Raw genomic sequence first — 26331 nt, forward strand, 5'->3', positions numbered from 1 at the left:
CTCAATTTCCTTACTCAAGCCAAATTTCAAAGCACAAAACTTGAATATGTTAAAAACTTTACAGTAAAAAAAAAAAAAAAAACCCTAACCTTAAAATTCACTGAAAATTTTAGAGCATAAAACTTTCAGAAAACATTAATGAAGTTCCCAGATCCAAATCCAAAATTTCAACCACAAAATACATAAAATTCCATATTAAATTACAAAGAAACCACAAAAATGAAGCAGAAAGCACCCACCTGGCCACAGCTGCATAGTAAAAAGGGATAAAACTAACAGAGGAATGAAAAGGAGTGAAAAGGAGAGAGTCTCTTAGAGAAAAGAAAGAAGTTAGCAAAAGATTAAAAGACAAATAAATGGTGGTTGGAAGACAATGGAGAATTCCAACAGTTTTCAATCCAATTCCAGGAAAGGATGAAGGTATGAAGAAAAATATACTAATATTAGAAAAATTAATTAGTAATAATTATGAGTGATAATAAATCAGATTCAATTGGATTTTTTAAATAATATATAATATATAATATTATAAAATTTTAAATTTTATTTAAATTCGAACTGATTTTATTTTACTAATTTAATTTAATTAATCATTCTATTCAAATAAAACTAAATAATATAGTTTTTAATTAATTTTTAATTTTTTACTTTTTTTTTCCTCACCCTAGTCTGTATTATTAATTTTGGAAGAATTATTGAACTTTCAGCCTATCCATATCACTCAATTTTTTTCTTTTTTTTTTTTTTTTTACTGAGATCTCAATCTATCAACGTCATTCAACCTTTTTTTTTTCCCCATTCTTTTTAATTTTTTTACCTTTTTTAAATTTAGTTGATAATTGATGTATTACGTTAATTTTTTTAAACTAAAGAGAAAAAGGTAAGTGAAAGGTTTCTTATATGAAAAACATGATGTTTCAACGGCTAATAAATCTAATGAATTACTAAACAATCTCCATTTATAAGTTTGAAAACGTAGTTAATAATTTATTAAAGATAATTTTTCTTGGTTTGAAAATGTGGGTGATGATGGATAAAAAAAATTAAGTTTAATAAATTATTTTAAGTACGTTTGCAACATAAAAAAAAGTGATTGAAAAAAGTTATCAAAAACCAAGTTCTTTTACTTTTAACATGTGGCTTTAGAAAAGAAAATCATATTACTAAAATAAAAAAACATGATATTTTTTTCATAAAAGTAAAAGGTACTTTCTCTGAGATGCCTTAAATCACGTGATACTTTAACTTTTTTTTTTAATCGATGCTATTAATTTAGCTTTTGGCCTATTAAAATAAATTGTTAAATATTTTTTTTACTTTCAAGATGTAGTTTTTGAAACAGAAAAACACATTCTTGATATAAAAAGCGTGGTATTTTATTTTCAAGTCATGTGATTCTTTAATTTTTTTATTAAAATAATTTGTTAAATCTATGGAATAAAACATTTTTTCTTTGAAAACGTGGTTGATAATGAAAAAGTTAGGTTTAATAAAATGTTTAACTACGTTTATGGCATAAAAAAAATTGATTGAAAAGGTTAACAAAAACACATTTTCTACTTTTAAGATAGTAGTTTTTTAAACAAAAAAAAAAACATGTTCCTAATATAAGAAACATGGCTTTCGCTTTCAAGACACGTGGTATTTCAAATTTTTTTAATCGATACTATTAATTCAACCTTTTCCCATGTTTTATTGACTATGTTTGATCCACATCATCTTTCATTTTTTTTTCTTTTTCATTCTAATATTTTGCAACCTTTATAAAGCCCACTTGATTGCCTTTATTTTTTTTCTTTTCATCTCCTCTTCTCTTTTAACATATTTTTCCCCTTTTTAAAAGAGGATAAAGGTTTTTTTTTTCAAAAGGGTTTGATCCTGTGGGAAAAAAATAATTGTATTTAAAGCTTGGGGTTTAAAGATTTTTTCATGGTTATGTTTGGTGAGATATTGATTTTTTTGTAAATTGATTAGAGGAGTTGGTGAGAGGTTGATTTGCAATTATATTTTTTGTTGTGTGATCATCATTTCAAGAACAAAAAAATTATTGAATGGGAAAAAACTAATTGTTCTTTTCCATTCGTTTTTTAGTTTCTTTTTTTGCTTTGTAAGCAAAATTGAATAAACAAAGATGTTAACTTTTTTTAAAAAAATTTAGGTTGTTGGTTGTTTTTTTAGCCATTTTGATTATTGATTTTGTGATGGGTTTTGTTGATTATTTAACATTTTTTTTTTCAATTTATTTCTGTGCTTATTTTTTATTTGGGTTTTTGTTTATGCATAAAATTTATGTCACATTATGATGTCTTATCAAAATTGTTGACTTGTACCATACTTTTTTTTTCATTGTGTACTTTTGTCAAATTTCTTTTAACAGAAGGCTTATTGTTTGTTGTCTTTCACTGTGCTTTGTTTTTAGGAACGTCATTAGTATGTTTTTTTTACTAAATTTGCTTTTTTCTTTTTTGTCTGTTTCCTTTGTTTTAACTGTTAGTTCATCATTTTTCTTTCGCTTTGTTTTGTTTCTTCTCTGTTTTGACCTTCAATTCATGCTTGGGTATTTATTGTTGTTTTTACAGTTATAATATGTGTTGGTATTTTTTTTGTTTGATTTGATTTTTTTTCTTGCTTTTTTCTCTTTTATTTGTTATTGCTTTTGTTAATGTTGTTGGTTGTGTTTGAAATATCAATATTATGGTATTCTTTTAGATTCTTTTTTTTTATTATTACTTACTGTTGTAAGTTTTCGATTGCTTGTGTTACACTATTTTTATTTGAATTTTATATACTTGATTTTAGTTGTTATAGAATGATTTTGAATGTTGTAATGCCTCTTTTTTAATGATATGAGATATCTTTTTTCTATTTCCTATGAGATGTTAAATTTTTTCATTTGTTCTATTACTAATTGAAATGAAAATATCTTAGGTTTATATGCCATTATTTTGCAATTTTTTTTTTGTCTTTATATATTGTATCGTTATTTTGCATCAATTTTTTTAAAGTTTTTATGTACAGGTTTGAACTGTTTTTCAAAAGTGTTATGAGGTTCTTTTTAAAAATTTATATTATTTTGTATGTTCATTTATTTATTATGTTATTGTTAACAGATTAAGTATGTTATGTTAGTATTTTTTTTATATGTTTTCCATCAGTTTTTATTTTTGTTTTTTGCAAAAAAAAATTTTCTTATTCTAGGATTGTGTTTTATCTTTTCGTAATAGTTTGTTTATTTGTTGACAGGTTTTTTTTATTTAGCTTTTTTTCATAGTTGTTTAAAGCTTGATCAGTTTATTTAAATTATAACTATGTTTAGTTTTGTTATAGCTTTTTTTACAATATTTTCTTCATCTTTTGATTGTTTGTTTTGTATTTGGAATTGTTACTTTGATTGATTTTTTACTGTGATCTTATCAGAAATGTTCTTTTGTATGTTTATTAACATTTTAAATATATTGTGTCACTTTTGTTTTGTAATATGTTTTATCAGTTGTGATTATTTATTTAAGATAATTTTGTTGAATGGTTACTATTTTCTTTATTCTTATGTTAAACATATAATTTTTTTTTGCTTTTTTTTGTCAAAGAAAAGTTGTTTTGTTGTTGGATTGCATTTCATTTCTTATTAATACTTTGTGTTTTGTTGGCAATGTTAGGTTTGTTTTGCTTCCATTTTTTGTGTGTTGTTGTAACTTTTGTTTGTTAAGATTACCACTTTTATGTGTATATTTATTATAGCTTTTTGGACAATCTTTTCTTGATGTTTTGAATCTCTATTTTGTGTTTGGAGTTGTCAATTTTTTTGCTTTTGATTTTCATTTTGTATTATATGTGTTAATTTAGTTTTCTACATTTTTTTTTTATTTTTGTTTGTTATTTTGTTTATGAATTTAAGTGAAATGTTTAAGACAAATGGATTTAGAAGGTTAAACACTCTTAGATTACGTAAAATTAACAGCTTTAAGAATTTTTCTTCATCTAATGTGGTTCCATCAAGTAATCATCCAACCTCATTGAATAAACTTTGTGATGATATTACTTTAATCAATTCGATTATTAATCAATGGTTGGACAATTCAATTGGTTCAAAACGTACAAGATTAACTGAGAATCTTTCTATTTTGTATCATTCAAATGTGAATTCTATCAAGCCTGTAGTTTTTGATATCAGATTTTTGCAATCAAATCTTGGTTTGCTTAGTGATAATTTATGTAATCCTCATTTTCATAATGGTTGTTACACTGCTAATCGTGAGTTCTATTCTTTTTTTTGTCTGTTTTTATATTATTTTATTTTGTTGTTAGAGTTTTGATTATTAAATTTTTTTGTTATTTTATTACTGCATTATGATATTGCATTATATTTTAGGAAAATATTTTCAACTGTTAAATCTTGGTGGGTTAAATCACATTTGTCCTCATTGTGGTGCACAAATGTGGTTTGATGAAAAGGTTTTAAAAGGCTAAATGTTAAATTTGGGATTAAACGTTTAGGTTGTTACTTAATTTAAGATTAAATGTTTTAATCTATACAAATAAGGATGAAATGTTATTGACTAGTAATAATATAGGATTTTTTTAACAAAAAGTTTGTTGTGAAAGATATACACAATAATAATGTGCAAAAAATTTAAAAGCTAACTGATCGGCATTTTAATGCTAACTACTATTACATGGCATACAATTCAATATTTTGAACAAAAGAAAATGAACCAAAAAAATGCCCAATCATTTACCTTTTTCTTGATCTTAGTGTTTGAGATTGTAATTTTTCTACAACAGTAGGCCTTGAAACCTTATGCTGTTGAATAACCTGTTGCAGTTACTGTTGTTGGCATAATGGATTAATTTGTTGCTGCAATTATAGCTATTCCTATACATGATATGGTTGTTGATGGTTTCCAAATCAGCCAAAAGTAAAAATAAAAGGGAAGTTGGGAGTCAAAGCAGAGCTATTTACTACTCAATGTTGTTAATTTTGAGTTTTTATCTTTGTTCCAACATGTTTTGAGTTTAGATTCACAACACCATTCTCTCTTTATCTCTTTTCTCATTTTGATTTCCTGACTGCTTTGTATATTTCCAACAATTAAGGAAGCTACAATTTCTTTTAATAAATAGTAACATGATTGCTTTGCATAGAGATTGCTTCAGGAATTTTTACCATAAAATAAAGAATTTTCTCTCTACGAACCCATTTCACCATTTCTCTTATCAATTTAGTTTTTCCTCTTATCTTAATCCCTTTATCAATGATTTTAAGCCTAAACAAAATTCTTTTGGCTTCACCCAAATTGATCCATTATCCATAGTATATTCCATTTCAATTTCACATTAATTTTATTCCATTTCTTTCTTTTCTTTTTACTCAACTAAAACCCCATTCAAATCATTTAGAAGGAGAAATAATAAGAGATTAAAAGCTAGTAGTAAACTTGTTCTTGATCAAGCTAAATTTCAGAAGATCATTTTACAACTCCTACCTAAATTCATTAGTGAAGAACCCAAAATAAGAAATGACTAGACAAGTAAAAAGTGTATTAAAATGGCCCTCAACAGCAATATAGAAGCTTCAATTGGGTGCTTGCTAAATAATCCACTTTGTAGACTTACACACTTGTAGTTCATAAACTTTAAGTTTTCTTAGTTTGATAAAAAAAAAAGAGAAATAAAGTGAAAAAAAAAAAGGCAAGAGCCTTTCCATTTGTCATTTCTCACGGAAACTTAATTCCATTCATCATTCCACATGAGTTTTTAATTGCGCGTATCATTCACAGCACGGTTTCATTAAAAAAAATCCTATATTGTTATAAGTTGATAACATTTAATTCTTATTTGTACAAATTAAAATGTTTAGTCCTAAATTGAGTAATCACTTAAACGTTTAATTTCAAATTGAGCATTTAGCTATTTCAAAACTTAGTTGAATCAACAATCTTGTTTTCAATCTTTATTGTAAAGAAGAGGCTATCAAACTGTCATATACTTCTTACACACCTCAATTTATGGATTCTTTGTTAAATTATAAGAAAGGTGGAGAAGCTACTAAATTCAAGGATAACATAAAGGTATATAACTCAATGCTTCAATTTACATTAGTTGGTAGTTGTAGCTATCAATACAAAGCCTGGCCCATATGTTTTCAAAATTGATGGTCAGATGTATTATTGAATGTGTTCTTTATTACCTGCACAAGGTCAACATCTGAAATTTACACAGTTATACATTTATGACATAGCCAATGAAATTGGTAACAAGATGATTATTTTTTATTCTGCTTTTACCTCAAATTTTATCATTTCTGTTATTGTTGATGGTTTGATGAACATGTTGAATGAAACCAATCATATTGTCAAAGTTTTAAGTTTTTAAAATTGCTAAATCAATTGCTTGAAGCAAAATTTTTACCAGTTAGATTGCAGTTGATAGGAAATAGAATTGAAGAGGATAGATGATATGATAATCTTTTAAATACAGAGATTGCTAGATTGTTGGTTGATGATAACGATTCTTTTATTAATTAGCGTGATATTGTTGTTGAGCATACTAGTGATGGTTTGAAACGAATTAGTGATTTACATTTTTTGTTTATGGTAATGCAATACCCTCTTTTATTTTTTTTGGTGAAAATAAATTCTCATTAAGGATTAAATTCAAACACCACAATCAAGAAGTGCGTGAAATTGTGATAAAGAGAGGAAAACTATCACCATCATGGAATATTATGCTTTATATAATTCAACAGTGTATTGAAACTAGATACAGTTTACTAAGAGGTGAAAAACTTTTTTAGCAATTTATAGTTGATGCTTACTTATGTGTTGAACGGATGTAGTTGCAGTGGATTTGAGATAACCAAGCACAATTAAAATTTGAAGCTTATCAAGGGATTAAATATGCAATTACTAGAGGTGATGTTGATGCGAAAGCTATTGGGGAATAGATTATTCTTTCATCTAGTTTTATGTTTGGTCATAGGTTTTTGATTTAAAATTATCAAGATGCCATGACTATATACAGATAATATGGTCATCTAGATCTTTTTATTACTTTCACATGTAATCTAAGGTGGCTTAAAATTGGATAAACACTATGTATGATTTTGGGTTAATGAATTAAAAACAGAATTGATATTCTTGCAAGATTATTTAAATTAAAGCCTAAATATTTGTTGTATGACATCATAAAGAACAAGCATTTTGGTGAAGTTTTGGCAGGTACTTGCTTGATACTCTATGAATAATATTTATACTATTATTTATTTATTATTGTTTAGTAAGTCAATCTAATTTTATTTTTATTATTTTTTATGTAGTGTTTTATACAATTGAATTTAAAAAAAAAAATGTTATTGCATACTTATATTTTATTATGGTTGCATCTAAAAGACAAATGCCAATCTGCTATTGATATTGATAGAATCTTCTCTACTGAAATTTCATTAAGCATTTAGATCCTTCGGCTTATGAGTCTATTGTAACTTTCATGATACATGGTTTTTATGGTCTTGTCAATGATAATGTTTCATGTATGAAGGATAAAATGTGCTTTAAATTTTATCCTAAGTCATATCAAGAGGAAATTATAATACAAGAAGGTAGAATTGTTTCCTATAGAAGAAGGCCTCCCAAAATGATGGTATGGTTGTGAAAAAATGTTAAGTCAATTTGAATTCAAGGTTTGTTGTACTGTATAATATATATTTGATTGTTCGACACCAATCACACAGTAATGTTAAGATTTGTAACAAGACCAAATCAATAAAGTATTTGTTTAAAAACATAAACAAATGACTAGATAAAGCTAGAGCTATTATTGAACATTCATTTCATTCTATCTATATCTCATTTTCAATCCTTGCTTTTTTTTTTCTATTTAAATGCTTTATAATGAATAGAAGAAATATATAATCTACATCTTATATTTGGAAATTGAGATAATGATTAATAATTGAATAATGTCATGAGAGATTGTATATTACTTTAGGAGAGTTGAAAGTGATGAGGACAAAAGATGAAATCCTCAAAGTTTGATAAAGACATTGGTTTTGAAAACTTCCCGAAAGAAGAAGGTGAGTGCTCATTTTGAATAATGAAGAAAGGAATTGATTTTGTTCCCCTTGCTATAAATTTGAAGAGTTCGAAATACAAAAGAAAGAGTCTTAAGAACCTTAGTATCACAATTGAAATTTCATTTAGTGACATCTATGCATTGTCATTAGTTGGCATTTACATATTGGATAGGGCATGCATTTACATCTTGTAGCAAATATTTGAATAATCAGCGTCATTACATGTATGGATTTGTTACATTGGCATCATTCTCATTATCACCTATTGTATACAAAATTTGAACTTTGATGAAAAATTTCAAACTTGTGATTTCGAGAACATTTTCGAAATTGTAAGTCATCTATTTTAGAGGAGTTTTCCTTGAAGCCCTCCAAATATGATCTATCAGACTTCCAAGTATGATCTTTAAGATTTGTGGTTGTTATTTCCAAGATAGTTTGATCTCATACATCGACCTTGATTCAATCCAGGTCATTTTATTTTTTTGACTTGTGGTTCAATCCCGATTAGTCCTATTCAGTCTTAGTTTAGTCCAAATCATTTATTTTTCTGACCTATGGTTCAATCCCAATTACTCATCTTTGACTTTGGTTCAGTCTAGGTCATTTTGTCTTTTTAACCTATGGTTTAATCCTAGTCACTCATCTGTGATCTTGGTTATGTTCAAATCATTTATTTTTTTAACTTGTGGTTCAATCCCGGTCACTTATATTCAATATTAACTCGATCCAAATCATTCATTTTTCTAACTTACGATTTAATCGTGATCATTTATTTTGATCTTGACTCGGTTTCAATCATTTTCATATGACATGGATTATGAATATGAGAGAACAAGAAAGAATCCACCTAGGTAAGCAAAAAATCAACTTCTTTGTTGTACGTTCATTAGAGTTATTGGAAACCTGAAGTAATAATTATTTACTTACCTTTCTTGTCAGAGTTGTGATTGATAATGAAACCTGCAAGAATGCAACTGTGATACAGGTATGACCTTTTGGTGTTCTTTTTTTTTTTTTTTTGTGGCACTCTTTGACCATCTTTCCTTTTTATGGTATCTTTTGGTATTTATTCCATTTTGTAATGCAGGTTGATGTTGCAAACAGATTGGAATCCATCTTGAAGTTGTACAAATCCTTACTAATCTTAACCTTATCATTACTAAAGCCTACATGTCTTCTGATGTCAGTCGGTTCTTGGATGGTAAGATATGTTCATCTCCTGTTTTATTTCAAATACTGTTCCTTTTCTAAAAAATTAAGTTGTTTACCAAGTAGCAATTGATTCTAAAATATTTGTTCTTTTACAACCAGGTTTTAATATTACTGATCAAGATGGAAACAAAATCATAGATGAAGGGATTCTAGATTATATTACAAATGTAAGCAGTAAAAATCGTAATTGGTTTCCTTTTTTCTGCCTAATTTTCTTTTCATGCCTGATTATTTGTTTTTGTCTTCAGTCTATAGGGCCAGAATCTTGCTTCACATCTTCAATGTGATCTGTTGGGGTGAAGCAATCAATGGGCCATACTACAATTGAGTTAACAGGAAGTGACCAGCAGTATTGCTATCCGAAGTGAGTGCTGTAGTGCTCTTAAATGCAATGTAGTGAATACAGAAGTGTGGACACATAACACCCTTGCTGCAGCTTGATGCAAGTGACTGATGTGGAAACAGGAACTGCATTACTGACCCAGAAAAGCTATCCGGGATAAAGACACATCTTTGCTATTTACTTAAGGGAAGGACACTTGCCAAAACTGTAGTCTCTCTTTCAGTCACTCATACTGAGAGAAGGCTTCACCAGATTATGTTTGCTGATAGGGATTATGAACGAACCCGTGATGATGTCTTGGATGACAGGCAAAAGCCGAATATGAATGTTGTTGTTAAGCATCCAATATAAAATCAATTGACAATAAGTGGAGGGTCCAACCTAAATATAAAACTTTAGGATATTGAAAAATTATTAGATATGAGATAACCCACTTTAACAGTTGTTAATTGGTATGAGGAGTATTCAGTGGTTACCATTAGGTGTAAAGATAGACTAAAACTTCTCTTCGATACCGTTTGCACCTCGACAGATATGGACTATGCAGTGTTTCATGCAATTTTGATACTGAGGGGCCAAATTCTTATTAGGTAATGCCATTTCTTCTTCCTTTGCTACCTGCTTCTCCTGAGTTTGTATTGCAAGTTGGTTCTGCTTGTTCTAACTACTTTGCTTGTTACATCTTGTGTTTGTAATTGTAGGAATATTACATTCGGCATATAGATGGATCCCCTGTGAAATCAGATGCAGAGAGACAAAGAGTGACTCGGTGTCTTGAAGTAGCAATTGAGAGAAGGGTATCTGAGGTGGGCTCGCTGTAATATATATCAGAATTTGGGATTGTGTTCTTGATTTTTGTTTCAAACCCATTATTTTACTTAAATGTTGCATTTCATCACATCAAAGTATCAAATTTTCGTCATACCTTTTGTTTAGTTTTGGTTTGTGTAGAAGAACATACAATTGGGTGAAGGAATCATTTTCCATGTGTTTGTATCACTCTATTACTTGTGAATAAATTACTCTCATAGTCTGGAATTTGTTTGCAGTTACTGATCCCTTTTGCGAGTTACTCTCAATAAATCCAATAACAATCAATTTGATGAAATAAAAGTTAGAAAGCAAACTGTTAAAAAGAGAAATTTTCATAAAAAAGAATGTAGATATATGAATAGTTATTTATTACAAAACATAATTATTTTATCAATGTTTTATTCATATTGAATTTTAATTTACATGAAGAAAAAGGTCTTAAAATAACAGTACAGGGTGAAATAATGAAAAAAATCAATGAATGGTTTCTCAAGAACATAGCTACTGTTGTCTTTGTTTTTTTATTTTCAATTTTTTTCAAAATGTCAATTATGTTTATTGTTCTATCAATCTTAACTCTAAGTAAAAAAAAAAAATTATATACATATTATATAATATATATATATATATATTTATATATATTAAAACCTATAGTACAATGGAGAAAAACTGTTAAGAGACATATATTTAAAAAAAAATGTAAATCAATATCTATTATTTTATTTTGAATATATTATATATTTTTTAAAATATTATTATTCATATTCTCGCGATGTAATGCAAGTAAGCATTCTAATATAAATAAATCATATCTCAACAATATCTAATTTTACTTTTTGTTGGGTTTAGGGTTTTATGTCCAAAATTAATAGTTAATGACAACTCAAAATTTATGTTCATATACTACATAATCATAATTAAAGCAAAATAAGCATGCATATATAAAATTATAAAAAAATTTATAATGCTAAGACATTTATAAACAAGTAAATAAAAAATGCTTTTACATATAAAAACAAAAAAAAAATTGAAAAAAAATTACATTGAATATAGTCGCATCCCTACTATCATTAAATTCAGGGCTTACAAACTCAATATAAAGAGTAGAAAAACTTACAATTTGTACAAGCCTACTGATAAAAAATTTAGTTTTGTGTCATAAATTATTTCTAAAGACTAATTGAAGTACCCTTTTACATATTCTAAACTGCTGTTTAGGTAGAATTTGAAGTTGCTGATTGTCATGGATTGACGTTTTTGACATAGCCATATTAGTAGAACTGAAGTTGAAGAGATCCCAGTAACAAGAAACAAACCCTCAAAGCTATCAAGGTTTTAGACTGCTGGGATTACTTGTAGAGTCCTGGTTTGAAAAGTTTGACTCACTGTTAAACCATGCATTTTCCATCATCTGCTGCTTTCCTTCCTCTCTTATCCTCACAATTGCACTTGATATGCCTTGGAACAGGGCTTGGGGAAAACCTACAAGTTAACATAAGTCAATCAACAGCCATTGCTGCAAGTTAACCAAAGACCAAAATCATATGGGAATAAACCCAAAATTTAGTTTAGTTGATTAATGCAATTACTCTTAAAAAGTGGCACAAGTAGACATAGGATTCAAATCACAGTACCTGTTGCCCTTTTCTCTATCCCTAAGCTGCAGCTTCTTTTGTACAAAAAGAAAAAAAGAATCATGTGGGAATGAATGGCATTTTTTAGTAAGTAGATTAATTTTTTAGACTAGATCAGGGCTTTCGAAAGGATTCTTACAAAGCTGAAAGCCTGATGTAGAATTTGACTGGATCATGGTGTAATCAGCAGAGTACTTGGCAACGGATACTTTAAGTATGGTATTTCATCGATAATGGCTGACACACCACCATTCTTACTTCCCCTTCTTAAAGCATTGGCATATTTTTCTTGAGATTGGTATGGCTTTACTCCAGGATTTTCAAAATTTAAGTTGCTAATTGCCCTTGGCAACAAAAAACCAGAATGATAACCTACATAATCCTCTCAAAAAAACAGAATGGAAGCCAAAGTCGCTGTGTAGCTTGAGGTTAATATAAGCACAACAAAGACCCATTAACCTACATAATCCTCTCAAAAAAACAGAATGGAAGCCAAAGTCGCTGTGTAGCTTGAGGTTAATATAAGCACAACAAACACCCATATTATCACGATGAACTTTCACAAGTTACTCAAGAGTTTCTCTTCTGCACTTTCAAATTATAGTAAGAAATTTGCAGTTAGCTCAGGACAGGGTCGATTGTAATTAATGTATGCTTTGGGCTGAATATAGAGTACTTACTATGGGCAAATACAAGCGTTGAGAAGGAATACCAAAAGATAATTCCAACTTGCTTCGATGGTGAGCCTTGGAATTCATCGTTGATGGGTCGTTCAATAAGCCAAACCACAAAGCCAGTGAAAATAAAGAAAGCAACAGTTGTTATCCACAGATCTCCAGAAAGAGCCTTCAGGAAAATCCACATATTGTTTTTGCTGGCTTTGGCCGCTACCATTCCAATGCCTAAGTTAGTGTATGGCAATGTGAAATCAGCATATGAAAATCTGCTGGCAAGGATTGTTGTATCTCCCAAAACAGCATCATAATTCTAGTCCTTTGATCACAAGAAAGAATATGTAAATCACACACTGCAATTACAATATATTAGAATTTGAAAAAAAAAAAAAACGCCAAGCATAGGCCATTTTGCATAAAAATAATAAAGATCATCAGTAGACCATCACCATATCTTATATAACTGACTATCACAAAGATTGCAATCATATCATTGAGATTACTGTATCAAATTAGAGTCACGATTCTTATTTTGATTCTTTACAGCAAAATAGTGCTGATCAGCAGTCATGTAATTGAAATTTCCCTGTCAATCTACTCAGCTACCAATCCTGTTAGGATAGGACAAATGATACTATTAATACTGCTTTCTGTTAGTTAGTTATCATGGAAAGAACATTATTGATAAAAGTTATTTTACAATATAAGATAAAAGTTATTGTACAATATAAGATGCGTCCAGCAAGCACAGGCAAAGAAGTTACCTAGACAAACTTCTCTTTCACATTAGTGGAAATTGAGGCGATCAGGCGACGACCAAGAAGGAAACACTTGTACAACACACAGCATATAAGCCTTGATATGTTACTGCCTACAAAGAACAATTGAATCAAACGAACAATAGATCTTATAATGTTGAAATAAGAAAAGAAATTGAAAAGCCAACATGAATGGTTACTATATTAGGTATCTAAGGAACAACTGATTTTACATGTCGACAATAAAAGATACTTTTACTATAATTCAAATATGCTTCAAATGATTGCTATGGATCAAAACTAACAATAACAATTTAACCTGATTTCGTAATAAACATAAACTACAAACAAAAGCCTGACAACACACCAAAATTACATCCCATATATTAACTTAACAATGGTACAAGAAGTGTACCAATATAAGTATCAGTGCGATGAGTAAAAGATGAACATTGTATCTACTTATTCTAATAGATACACAGTACAATCCTAAGAACAGAACTTTAATTAATAAATCCTTGGAAAAAATAGATAATACATGTAGATACTTAGATTTAAAATCTCATCAAGTTTTCTATTTCTACTTTCTAGTGATGTAAATAACTTTCCCTCAAATCCACATCCTTTGAGTGATTAACATTTAACAAACAAGTTCATATCTCAATTAGAGAATGTTAAACTAAAAATCAAATTATTCACGCTAAAACTTATGAGAACAGCTTATTAGACTCAAAATCTTATTGTTACCAACGGCCATTTAGAAAATATTTTGGTCAACTTAAATAAATATATGATCAATTTGATAAAGAAAACATAATATTAACATTGAAGATCTTATTTCTAATAAACCTATAAATCCAAAGGAACTTCATCCATCCAAGTAAACTCTACTCCAATTTAGATAAGGAATAATCCAAACTATTTTCTTCCTTTTTTTATTTCAGTAGAAGTTGAGAAAAAGTAGTTATACAATCTAAGGAAAGGAAAAAAAAAAAAAAGGAAAAACAAAGTGTAAAAGAAAATAAAACTGGAAAAGGAAATAATATTTGTAATGACTTCAGTGGTCATGATATTAAGATTCTGTTTGATTCATGTTTTTGCTTTTTTGATATTTTTCTTTTTTTCAATTCACTTTTTAATATACTATTTAATTTCACCTTCTACAAGAAAAAGCAAAAGGCAAATAGCAAAAGTATCAATTAAATAAAGCCTAAGATAGTTGGGATAACAATTGTGATGATGATGGTAATCTTTATGATAACCCAAAAGTGCACTGATTTGAAATATTGTGGAAGATTATTAATAATCTTGAAGAAGGCACCTTTTATGTTATGTTGGCAATCTTAACTGTTTTATTTAACTTAGAGTCAATCAAATTTAAGAAGATTTGTATCTCATAAGATATTTTGAAATAGTTGCAGCTGAATAAAAAAGTAAAATCATCTTGTAGCTATTACCGCAAAAAAAAGATACTGAGAGAAGATAACTTTATACAGATCATATGACAACAATAGAGAACACGCTTGTAAACATCCATGTACTTGCATGAATGGCAACGAGCGTGCTCTCTCTCATTGTCAAATGATCATAATGCGTCAAATCTCAAAGTAAAATCTGCAAAAAAAAAAAAAAAAAAGGATATGTTAAAAATATGTTGCAGAGAACCATTACTTAACAGAAAAGATGCTCTATAAACATGAGAAAGTACAAGCAGTTTGGTAATATACTGTCATAGAACGTCATAAATTCAGTTTTCATTGGCCCCAAAGCAGTACAAATGCATCCAAAACTCATGATTCTAACAATCCTAAAAAATTAAAGATCGATGTCTTAAAGATCATGCAACTACAGGCAAGAACCACTCATAACTACATTATGCTCTATGCACAACATCTCTATAGACAAAGTGACATCTAAGAACATTTCTTTAAAGTCATCAATGTCTTAAATTTTACAAACATCATCAACTATGACACTCCAAGCAAAACAAGCTTCAGATCTACATGAATAGAATCAAATACACAAGGAATGATCGATACAAACAGGAATGAAGGAGATGGAATTTCCTTTCAACAGACAGGAATTTGTACTTTGGATAATTAAAAACATATTTGGAGAATCAAAAGTTAAAACATCAAGTCATCAGCTTAGATTTCATGACAAGATAGTATACGTCCGTTTAAAAAGAAGTAAAGCATATTGTAAGCATTGAAACTGTCAAGAAGTAGTATCACATGCAGTAACAAATGTTAAGTTTGATCTAAATGACAAACTGGACAAAGAAATATCCTGGGAACCTTTACAATCCTATCTATATTTTTCATTATAAATGTAGCTAGTTATCCACCAAAAGCTCACCGATACCGAAGAAGATTCTGGAGTCTTCCTAGCTGGACAAGCTGGAAAAGGGGAACTTTTATGCGTAATGAAAGGTAAACAAATCAAGGATTGTTTCAACTACTACTATTGTTAAAACTCAAACAACATGGGAAATAAACCAAAATTTTCTTGTCTTTGTATTTTCTCTATATATCTCAGTAACCAACAAGAAGACCAAGCCCAAACTGAAACGGCATTAACATTTCTAAAAGAAACAAAGCTCGGTTTCCTTACTCAAGCCAAAATTCAAAGAACAAAACTTGAATGTGCTAAAAAGTTTGCGGTAAAAAAAAAAAAAAAAAAAACCCTAACCTTAAAATTCACTGAAAATTTTAGAATATAAAACTTTCAGAAAACATTTCTAGAAGAAACAAAGCTCAGTTTCCTTACTCAAGCCAAAATTCAAAGAACAAAACTTGAATGTGCTAAAAACTTTACGGTAAAAAAATAAAAAACCCTAACCTTAAAATTCAATGAAAATTTTAGAGCATAAAACTTTCAGAAAACATTTATGAAGAAAAACCTTGAACCTAATTCCAAGATCCAAACCCAAATTTTCAACCACAAAAAACATAAAAATTTCGTATTAAATTACAAAGAAACCACAAAAATGAAGCAGAAAGCACCCACTTGCCACAGCTGCATAGTAAAAAAAAATAACTAAACTAAAAAAAAAAAAAAACTAACGGAGGAAAGAAAAGGAGTGAAAGGGAGAGAGTTTCTTAGAGAAAAGACAGAAGTTAGAAAAAGATTCAAAGATAAATAAATGGTAGTCGAAAGACAATGGAGAATTTCAACAGTTTCAATCCAATTCCATGAAAAGATGAAGATATGACGAAAAATATACTAATATTAAAAAAAATTAATTAGTAATAATTATGGTGACAATAAATTAGATTCAATTGGAATTTTTTAAATAATATATAATATCATAAAATTTTAAATTTCATTTAAATTCAAACTGATTTTATTTTAATGATTTAATTTGATTTATCTATTTTATTTCAACAAACCCAAATAATATAGTTTTAAATTCATTTTAATTCATTTTTGCTTTTTTTTTCTCATCCTTGTCTATTCTATTAATTTTAAAAGAATTATTAAGCTCCTAGCCTATCCACATCATCCAATATTTTTCTCTCTCTTTTTCTTTTTTGTTGAACTTTCAACCTATCCACATCATCGAACCTTTTTCTCTCTCCTTTTTGATTTTTTTCTTTTTTTATTTTTAAAAAATTTAATTAGTGATTGATGTATCACATCAATTTTTCTTTTCTTTTTTATAATAAAAGTATGATTGTTCCTTGATTTAACCTAAGAGAAGGGTAAGTGAAAGGTTTTTGATATGAAAAACCTGATATTTCAACCACTAATAAATCCGTTTAATTATTTAACAATCTTCATTTATAAGTTTGAAAACATGGTTGATAATCTATTACATATCATTTTTTTTTGTTTGAAAATATGGGTGATGATGAATAAAAGAAAAATTAGGTTTAACAAATTATTTTAAGTATGTTTGTGACATAAAAAAGTGATTAAAAAAATTGTTAAAAATCACATTTTTTTTTTTACTTTTAAAATGCAGCTTTAGAAAAAAAAACCACGTTACTAAAATAAAAAACATGTATTTATTTCATAAAAGTAAGAGATACCTTCTCTGAGATGCCTCAAATTACATAACGCTTCAACTTTTTTTTAATCAATGTTATTAATTTAGCTCTCGGCCTATTAAAATAATTTGTTAAACTTATGAAATATCACTTTTTTTTTCTTTGAAAACATGGTTGATAATGAAAAAGTTAGATTTAACAAAATGTTTTAATTACAATTATGACATAAAAAAAGTGATTGAAAATGATAACAAAAAATACGTTTTTTACTTTCAAGATGTAATTTAAAAAAAAAAAAACACACATTTTTTATATAAGAAACATGGTGTTTTTTTTCAAGTCATGTGGTTCTTCAACTTTTTTATTAAAATAATTTGTTAAACCTATAAACTATCACTTTTTTTCTTTGAAAATGTGGTTGATAATGAAAAAGGTAAGTTTAAAAAAATGTTTTAACTATGTTTATGGCATTAAAAAAGTGGCTAAAATGGTAAACAAAAACATGTTTTTTTACTTTGAAGACATAATTTTTGAAAAAAAAAAAGATATTTTTGATATAAAAAGCGTGATGTTTGTTTTCAAGACACATGGTACTTTAACTATTTTTTAATCAATACTATTAATTCAACCTTTTTCCATGTTTTGTTGACTTTGTTTGACCCACATCATCATCCTTTTTTTTCTTTTTTGTTTCATTTTTTCATAACCTCAGTAAAGCCCACATGATTGCCTCTATTTTTTTCCTTTTCATTTCCTCAACTCTTTTAATAGATTTTTCTCTTTTTTTTAGAAGGTAAAGGTTTTTTTAAGAGAGTTTGATATTGTGAGGAAAAACAATTATTTTTATAACTTGGGGTTTAAGAATTTTTTTTCGTGGTTATGGTCAATGAGATCTTGATTTGTTCGTAAATTGATCAGAGGAATTGGTGAAGAGTTTATTTATAGTTAGATTTTTTGTTGTGTAATCCTCATTTCAAGAGCAAAAAAAATTATTGAATGGGAAAACATTAATTGTTTTTTTTTCATTCGTTTTTTGGTTTCACTTTCTACTCTATTAGCAAAATTAAATAAACAAAAATTGTCTCCTTAAAAAAAATCTTTGGGTTTTTTGTTTTTTAGCTATTTTGATTATTGGTTTTTGTGATGGATTTTGTTGATTATTTAATATTTTTTTCTCAATTTATTTCGGTGCCTATTTTTTATTTGGGTTTTTATTTATACATAAAATTTGTTTATCACATTATGATATCTTATCAAAGTTGTTGGCTTGTACCATACTTTTCTTTTTTCATTATGTACTTTTGTTTGATTTCTTTTAACAAAAGGCTTGGAGTCTATTTGTTTCATTATGTTTTGTTCTTGAAAACATCATCGGTATGTTTTTCTTACTGAATATGCCTTTATTTTATGTTTGTTTCCTTTGTTTTGGTTGTCATTTCATCATTTTTCTTTCGTTTTGTTTTATTTCTTCTTTGTTCTTACCTTCAATTCATGCTTAGATATGTAATTGTTGATTTTATAGTTATAATTTATGTTGGCATTTTTTTGTTTGATTTGGTTGTTTATTCTTGGTTTTTTTTTTATTTTATTTGTTATTGCTTTTCTTAATATTGTTGATTGTGTTTGAAATATTATTATTATGGTATTCTTTTGGATTCTTTTTTCCTTCTTTTTTTATTACTTACTTTTGTAGGTTTTTTATTGCTTATGTTACACTATTATTATTTGAATTTTATGTATAGTTGTTATAGAATAGTTTTGAATATTTTGATGCCTCTTTTTTAATGATATGAGATATCTTTGTTCTATTTCTTATGAAATGCTAAATTTTTTCGTTTGTTCTATTGCTGATTGAAATAAAAATATTTTATATTTATATACCATTGTTTTGCAAATTTTTTTTTTTGTCATTATAATTGTGTCATTATTTTGCATTAATTTTTTAAGTTTTTATGCACAGATTTGAAGTATTTTTTAAAAATGTTATGAGGTTCTTTTCAAATATTTGTGTGGTTTTGTATGTTCATTTATTTATTATGTCTGTGTTAATAGATTAAGTATGTTATGTTAGTTGTTCTTTTTTATATGTTTTTCATTAGTTTTTATTTTTGTTTTTTGTAGTGAAAATTTTTTCTTGCTCTGGGATTGTGCTTCATCTTTTTACAATAGTTTTTGTATTTGTTGATAAGTTTGTTTTATTTATCTTTTTTCTATTATGGTTTTAAGCTTGATCAGTTTGTTTAAATTATCACTTTTACATTTATTTTGTTATATCTTTTTTTACAATCTTTTTTTCATCTTTTGAATGTTTGTTTTATATTTGAAATTGTTACTTTGATTGATTTTTTACTGTGATCTTATAAAAAATATTCTTCTGTATGTATGTTAACATATTAAATATATTGCGTCACTTTTGTTTTTGAATATGTTTTATCAGTTGTGATGTTTATTTAAGATAATTTTGTTGAATGGTTACTATTTTCTTTATTCTTATGTTAAACAAATAATTTTTTTTTATTTTTTTTAAGGAAAAGTTATTTTGCTGTTGGATTGCAATTGAATTCTTATTAATACTATATGTTTTCTTACTAATGTCAAGTTTGTTTTGCTTCCATTTTTTTTGTGTTGTTTTAACTTTTGTTGGTTTATTAAAATTGCCACTTTTATGTGTATATTTATTATAACTTTATGGATAACCTTTTTTTGATATTTTGAATCTCTGTTTTATGTTTTGAGCTGATAATTTTATTTCTTTTAATTTTAATTTTGTATTATATGTGTTAATTTGGTTTTCTACATTTTTATTTTACTTTGTTTGTTATTTTGTTTATGGATTTACATGAAATCTTTAAGACAAATAGATTTAAAAGGTTAAACACTCTTAGATTATGCAAGATTAATAGTTCTAAGAATCCTTCTGCATTTAATATGGTTCCACTGGATGATCATCCAACCTCATTGAATAAACTTAGTGATGATGTTACTTTAATCGATTCGACTCCTAATCAACGGTTGGACAATTCAATTGGTTCAAAGCATATGGGATTAACTGACAATGTTTCTGCTCTGTATCATTTAAATGAGAATTCTATCAAACCTGTAATTTCTAATATTAGATTTTTGCAATCAAATCTTGGTTCGTCTTATCATAGTTTAAACAGTTCTCATTTTCACAATGGTTGTTACATTGCTAATCATAAGATATATTATTCTTTTTTGTATGTTTTTACATTTTTCTTTTGTTGTTAAAATTTTTATTGTTAAATTTTTTTTTTTATTTTGTTGCTATATTGTGATCATTTGTATTGCATTATAGAAAATATTTTGAATTGTTAAATCTTGGTGGGTTAAATCACATTTGTCCTCATTGTGGTGCACAAATGTGGTTTGATGAAAAGGTTTCAAAACTCAGCCAAATTAACAATCTTTTTTTCAGTCTTTGTTGCAAAAAAAGAACTATCTAACTATCACCTGGTACTTGCATACCTTCATTTCTTGATTCTTTGTTAGATTATAGGAAAGGAAAAGTGGGAAAGCTGCTAAATTCAGGAATAACATTATGATATATAACTTGATGTTTTAGTTTACATGAGTTAGTGGTAAGATTGATGCAACTATCAATAAAAAGCCTAGCCAATACGTTTTCAAAATTGATGGTCAGATGTATCAATGAATGGGTTCTTTATTATCTTGACAAGGTCAGCATCTAGAATTTAAATAGTTATACATTTATGACATAGCCAATGAAATTGGTAACATGATGGTTTTTTTTTATTCTATTTCTATCTCATTGTTAATGGTTTTATGAATATGTTGAATGAAACCAATCATATTGTTAAAGCTTTTAGAATGGCAAAAGATCTATTGTTGAAACAAATTTACTGCCAGTTAGATTGAAGAGGATAGACGATTTGATAATCCTTTAAATGCAAAGATTACTGGATTGTTGGTTGGTGATGAAGAATTTATTATTAATGAGTGTGATATTGTTGTTGAGCATACCAGTGATGATTTGAAATGGATTAGTGGGTTATATCATTTGTTTATGGCAATGTAATACCGTATTTTGTTTCCTTTTAGTGAAGATAAATTCTCGTTAGGGATTAAATATCAAACACCACAATCAAGAGGTGTGCGAAACTATGATAAGGAAAGAAAAACTGTCACCATGATGAAATATTGTGCTTATTTAATTTAGTAGCGTATTGAAACTGGATACACTTTACTAAAGGGTGGAAGACTTTTTTAGCAATTTATAGTTGATACTTATGTATTGAACAAATGCGGTTACAGTGGATTCGAGACAACCAAGCACAGTTGAGATATGAGGTTTATCATGGGGCTAAAGATGCAATTACCATAGGTGATGTTGATGCGAGAGCCATTGGGAAGTGAATTATTCTTTTATCCAGTTTTGTGTTTGGTTTTAGGTTTTTGTTCCAAAATTATCAAGATGCCATGGTTATATACAGACAATATAGTTTTCCATATCTTTTTATTACTTTCACATGTAATCCAAGGTGGCCTAAAGTTGGAGAAGCACTATGTATGATTTTAGGTCAACAAATTGAAGATAAACCCGATATTATTGTAAGATTATTTATATTAAGATTTAAATATTTGCTGGATGACATCACAAAGAACAAGCATTTTGGTAAAGGTTTGGCAGGTAATGTTTGTATTGTTGTTTATTGATTATTGTTTGGTAAGTCAATCTAATTTTATTTTTATTTTTTTATGTAGTGTTTTATAAAATTGAATTTTAAAAAAGAAGATTGTCGTATACTCATATTTTGTTATGGTTGCATCCAAGAGACAAATGCCAATTCGCTGTTAATGCTAATAAAATCATCTTTGCTAAAATTTCAAATAATCATTTAGATCTTTTGACTTATAAATCTATTACAAATTTCATGATACATGGTCTTTACGATCTTATCAATGTAAATGCTCTATGTATAAAGGATAAAAAGTGCTTTAAAATTTATTCTAAGTCGTATCAAGAAAAAACTGTAATACAAGAAGGTAAAATTGTTTCTTATAGAAAAAGACATCCCTAAAATGATGGTATGGTTATGAAAAAATGTTGAGTCAATTTAGATTTAAGGTTTTTTATACCTCGTAATGTAGATCTGATTGTTCGACACCAAACACACATTAATGTTAAGATTTGCAGCAAGCCCAAATCAATAAAATATATGTTTAAATACATAAACAAAGAATCGACTAGAGCTAGAGCTGTTATTAAACAAGTGCCTAACAATTAAGTTGTTAATATTCGACAAGAGTCAATTAAAATTGATGAAATTAAAATATTTTTGGATTATAGGTATATCTCAGTTTATGAAACATGTTGGCAATTTTTTTAGATTTGATGTCCATCATAAAGAACTTGTTGTTGTTAGATTGCTTGTCCGTTGGCCAAATCAGCATAACATTACTTTTTATAAAAATGTTAATCTGACCAATGTTATTCGACAACTTTTGTTAAATAAAATAATATTCACTGAATGGATGGAAGCAAATAAAATATATCTAGAAGCTCGATTGTTGACTTAGATTGATTTTCCAACCAAATGGGTATGGAACAATAGATAAAAATTTTGGAAACAAAGGTAGTAAGGGAGGGCAATAGGATGAATCAATTTTGTTTATCCAATAACTGGTGAACTTTTTTTTTTTAGGATGCTTTTAAATGTTGTTAAATGTGTAAAAAGCTTTGAAGAATTATGAACTGTTGATGGAGTTGTTTATGAATCATTTCAAACTACATGTCAAATTCATGGTTTATTAAAAGATTATAAAGAATGAAAAAAAGCTTTGTAGCAAGCATCCTTTTAGGTAATATGATTTGAACTTAGGCAATTGTTTGTGACATTGATCATATTTTATGAAGTTACTGATGCAAATACATTATTAGAAAATAATTGAAGATTTTTTATTGAAGACATTCAATATAGATTGAATCATTAGCTTAGACTAGATGGGTTTCAGATTCCAGAAGATGTTTTAAAAAATCATTTATTAGTGTTGGTGAAAGAATTATTTGTGAAACATGGATCTTCTTTTACTCAAAATAAATTGCCTATTGCCAACATTATCAATAGCTGACTATATGAATAATAGATTGTTAAGAGAATAGATGGTTTATAATCTAAATGATTTACAAATTAAACATGAGAATTTAGTTACGAAATTGAATGTTGATCAAAAAGCCATTTATGATGCTATGTTAAAATCAGTTTACCAAAATGAAGGGTAGTTATTTTTTGTTTACAGTCATGGTGGTACAAAAAAAACATTTCTTTGAAAAACAATCTTAATAACAGTGAGATCAATTGAAAAAATTATTTTAGCTATTGTTTCTTCTAGCATTGCTTCGCTACTCCTCTCTGGTGGTAGAACTGTTCACTCTAGATTCAAAATACCATTGGATGTTGATGAAATCTCAACCTGTCACATTAATCATGGAACTAAACTTGCAAGATTGAGTCAAATAGTAGCTTTTATTCTATGGGATAGAGCACCAATTATCCATAGACACCATTTTGAAGCTTTTGAAAGAACACTTCATGATATCATATGTGTGTTTGGTGATATACCATTAGACCTACCATTTAGAAGCAAAACTATATTGCCTGATAAAGATTTTAAACAAGTATTACCTATTATACCATCTGGAATAAAAGTTGAAATCATCAATGCATCAATTAACAAATCAGTTTTATGAGTGAATTGCAAAGTTTTTACTCTAAAGATCAACATGAGATTGAGATTATAATCACATAATGATCAATTAAGAGTAAAAATGGAAGAATTTGTTCAATGGATGCTTAATGTGGGTGATGGAAAGATTGAGTCTTTTTTTTATGATGTTAGCAGTGAATGCATATAGATTAAAATACTAGCAAAATTGTTATTGAAATGTAATGAGTCTCTTATTCTATCTTTGATTAAATCTATTTATACTTATTTAAAACATAGGTTTACTGATTCATTGTACCTTAAAGAGGGAGCTATAGTGACTCCATTCAATGAAACTATTGATTTAATCAATGCAAATATTCTTTCTTTTCTTCTTAGTGATAGTAAAATATAATACAATTATGATTCAATTGTGAATACTAATAATGATATTAGGGGTTTTGATACTTTATATCTTTTAGAATTCTTCAATTCATTAACTTTTGCTAAAGTGCCTAATCATGAACTTAAATTAAAATTAAGGTGTGTCATAATGTTCCTTAAAAATCTAAATCAAACATCAGGTTTCTGCAATGGTACAAGACTTATTATCACACAATTAGCTACAAATGTTATTAAAGCTGAAATTATTTATGGTAGTCATATAAGAAATAAAATGTTCATTCCTAAGATTTGTTTTATAATTAAAGATCGTAAATGGCTATTGATATTTAAAACAAAATAATTTCTTGTTCTATTATCATATAATATGACCATCAATCAGAGTCAAGGTCAAACTTTTGATTTTGTTAAAATCTATTTGCCTAGGCTTGTATTCACCCATGGATAATTATATATTGCAATATTTTGGGTCACTCATAAAAGAGGTTTGAAAATATTGTTAGAAAACTTAGATCAAAGATCATATTGTTACATAAAAAACATTATGTATCAAGAAATTTTTAATGGGTGGACATAAGGTTGTTTATTATATGCTTTTTCATTATTTCTTCATAATTGAATATCTCTTTGTAGTTACTATGAATAAAATGCCTTTTTCTTTGCTATTTATATCCAATATTATTGATATCCTTTGCTTTGAAGTTATAGCTTTTTATTAACTATATGCATGTATTTTTACTTTGAGATTTTGTCTATTGATTTAATTTGTTTAGATTTGTAATTACTAAGTTTCGTTTCTGATTTTATTCCATTTTTATGTTACATACTTGCTTGCATCAATTTTTTTTATAATTTGTTTATATGTAAAAATAATGAGTCATTATCAAGTTTTGGATCAACTTAACAGCATAAACATTTTCAAAAAATCAAAATACATGTTGTTAGAATATGGGATTCAATGCTTTTCAGTTCTGAAGGAAAATTTATAAGTCTTGATCTATTGGTTGTTGATGAGAAGATAAAAATGTAGCTTAAATATTAATAAATTTTTATAATTTTTTGAACATGACAAAATACAATTATCATGATGTTTGTATTTAATATGTGTAGGAATATGCCATGTAGGCTTCAATAAAGAAAAGTGATGTCAATTATTTCAAACCAAAGCTCAAGGAAAGTTCTTTGTATGAAATATTTGACTTTTTTGTTGGGCCAAAGAAATCATCTTTCAACCTCTATGCATTACTTTGAATTCTAGCCTTTTGAATCACTTTTAAAACGTACTGATACCAATTTGTTTTTAAGAGGTAGTTACTATTTTATTTTAATTAACAATTAAAATTAAGTATCATTGTGTTTAACTTTTTATTTTAGATATTAATAATTTATTAATGCTGCTTATATCCTTCTTTATTTGTAAATGTTATAAGGGTTGGTATAGGCGTTGGACATGTTATCAAAACTTATGGCAAAGATAAATAAGATGAAGTTGATAGACAGAGTATCTTGCTACAAAATGAAAAGTTAATATTTATGTCATAACTTTGTATTCTATTTAATGCATATTTAAAATGATATCAATATAATGTTTTTTTTCCAATGGTTTGACTCTAAATATTACATTGTAGGCTGCAAATACCAACATTTTAAAAAAGGATTTGCTACAATCACAATCAAACGTTGTTGTCATCTTTACTGGAATGACTATCAAATAATTTCTGAGTAAGCTTTCTTTTTTCTTATTA

General features: G+C 27.4%; 1 pseudogene; it reads left to right on the forward strand.

Annotated features, from left to right (window-relative positions):
• Positions 1 to 8875: 8875 nt before the first annotated feature.
• On the forward strand, positions 8876 to 10529 carry LOC111313501 (ACT domain-containing protein ACR4-like; annotated as a pseudogene).
• Positions 10530 to 26331: the final 15802 nt, after the last annotated feature.

The sequence above is a fragment of the Durio zibethinus genome, chromosome 23 (genome assembly GCF_047325235.1).
Source record: "Durio zibethinus cultivar Kanyao isolate XHJ-2024 chromosome 23, ASM4732523v1, whole genome shotgun sequence".
Taxonomy (NCBI): Eukaryota; Viridiplantae; Streptophyta; class Magnoliopsida; order Malvales; family Malvaceae; genus Durio; species Durio zibethinus.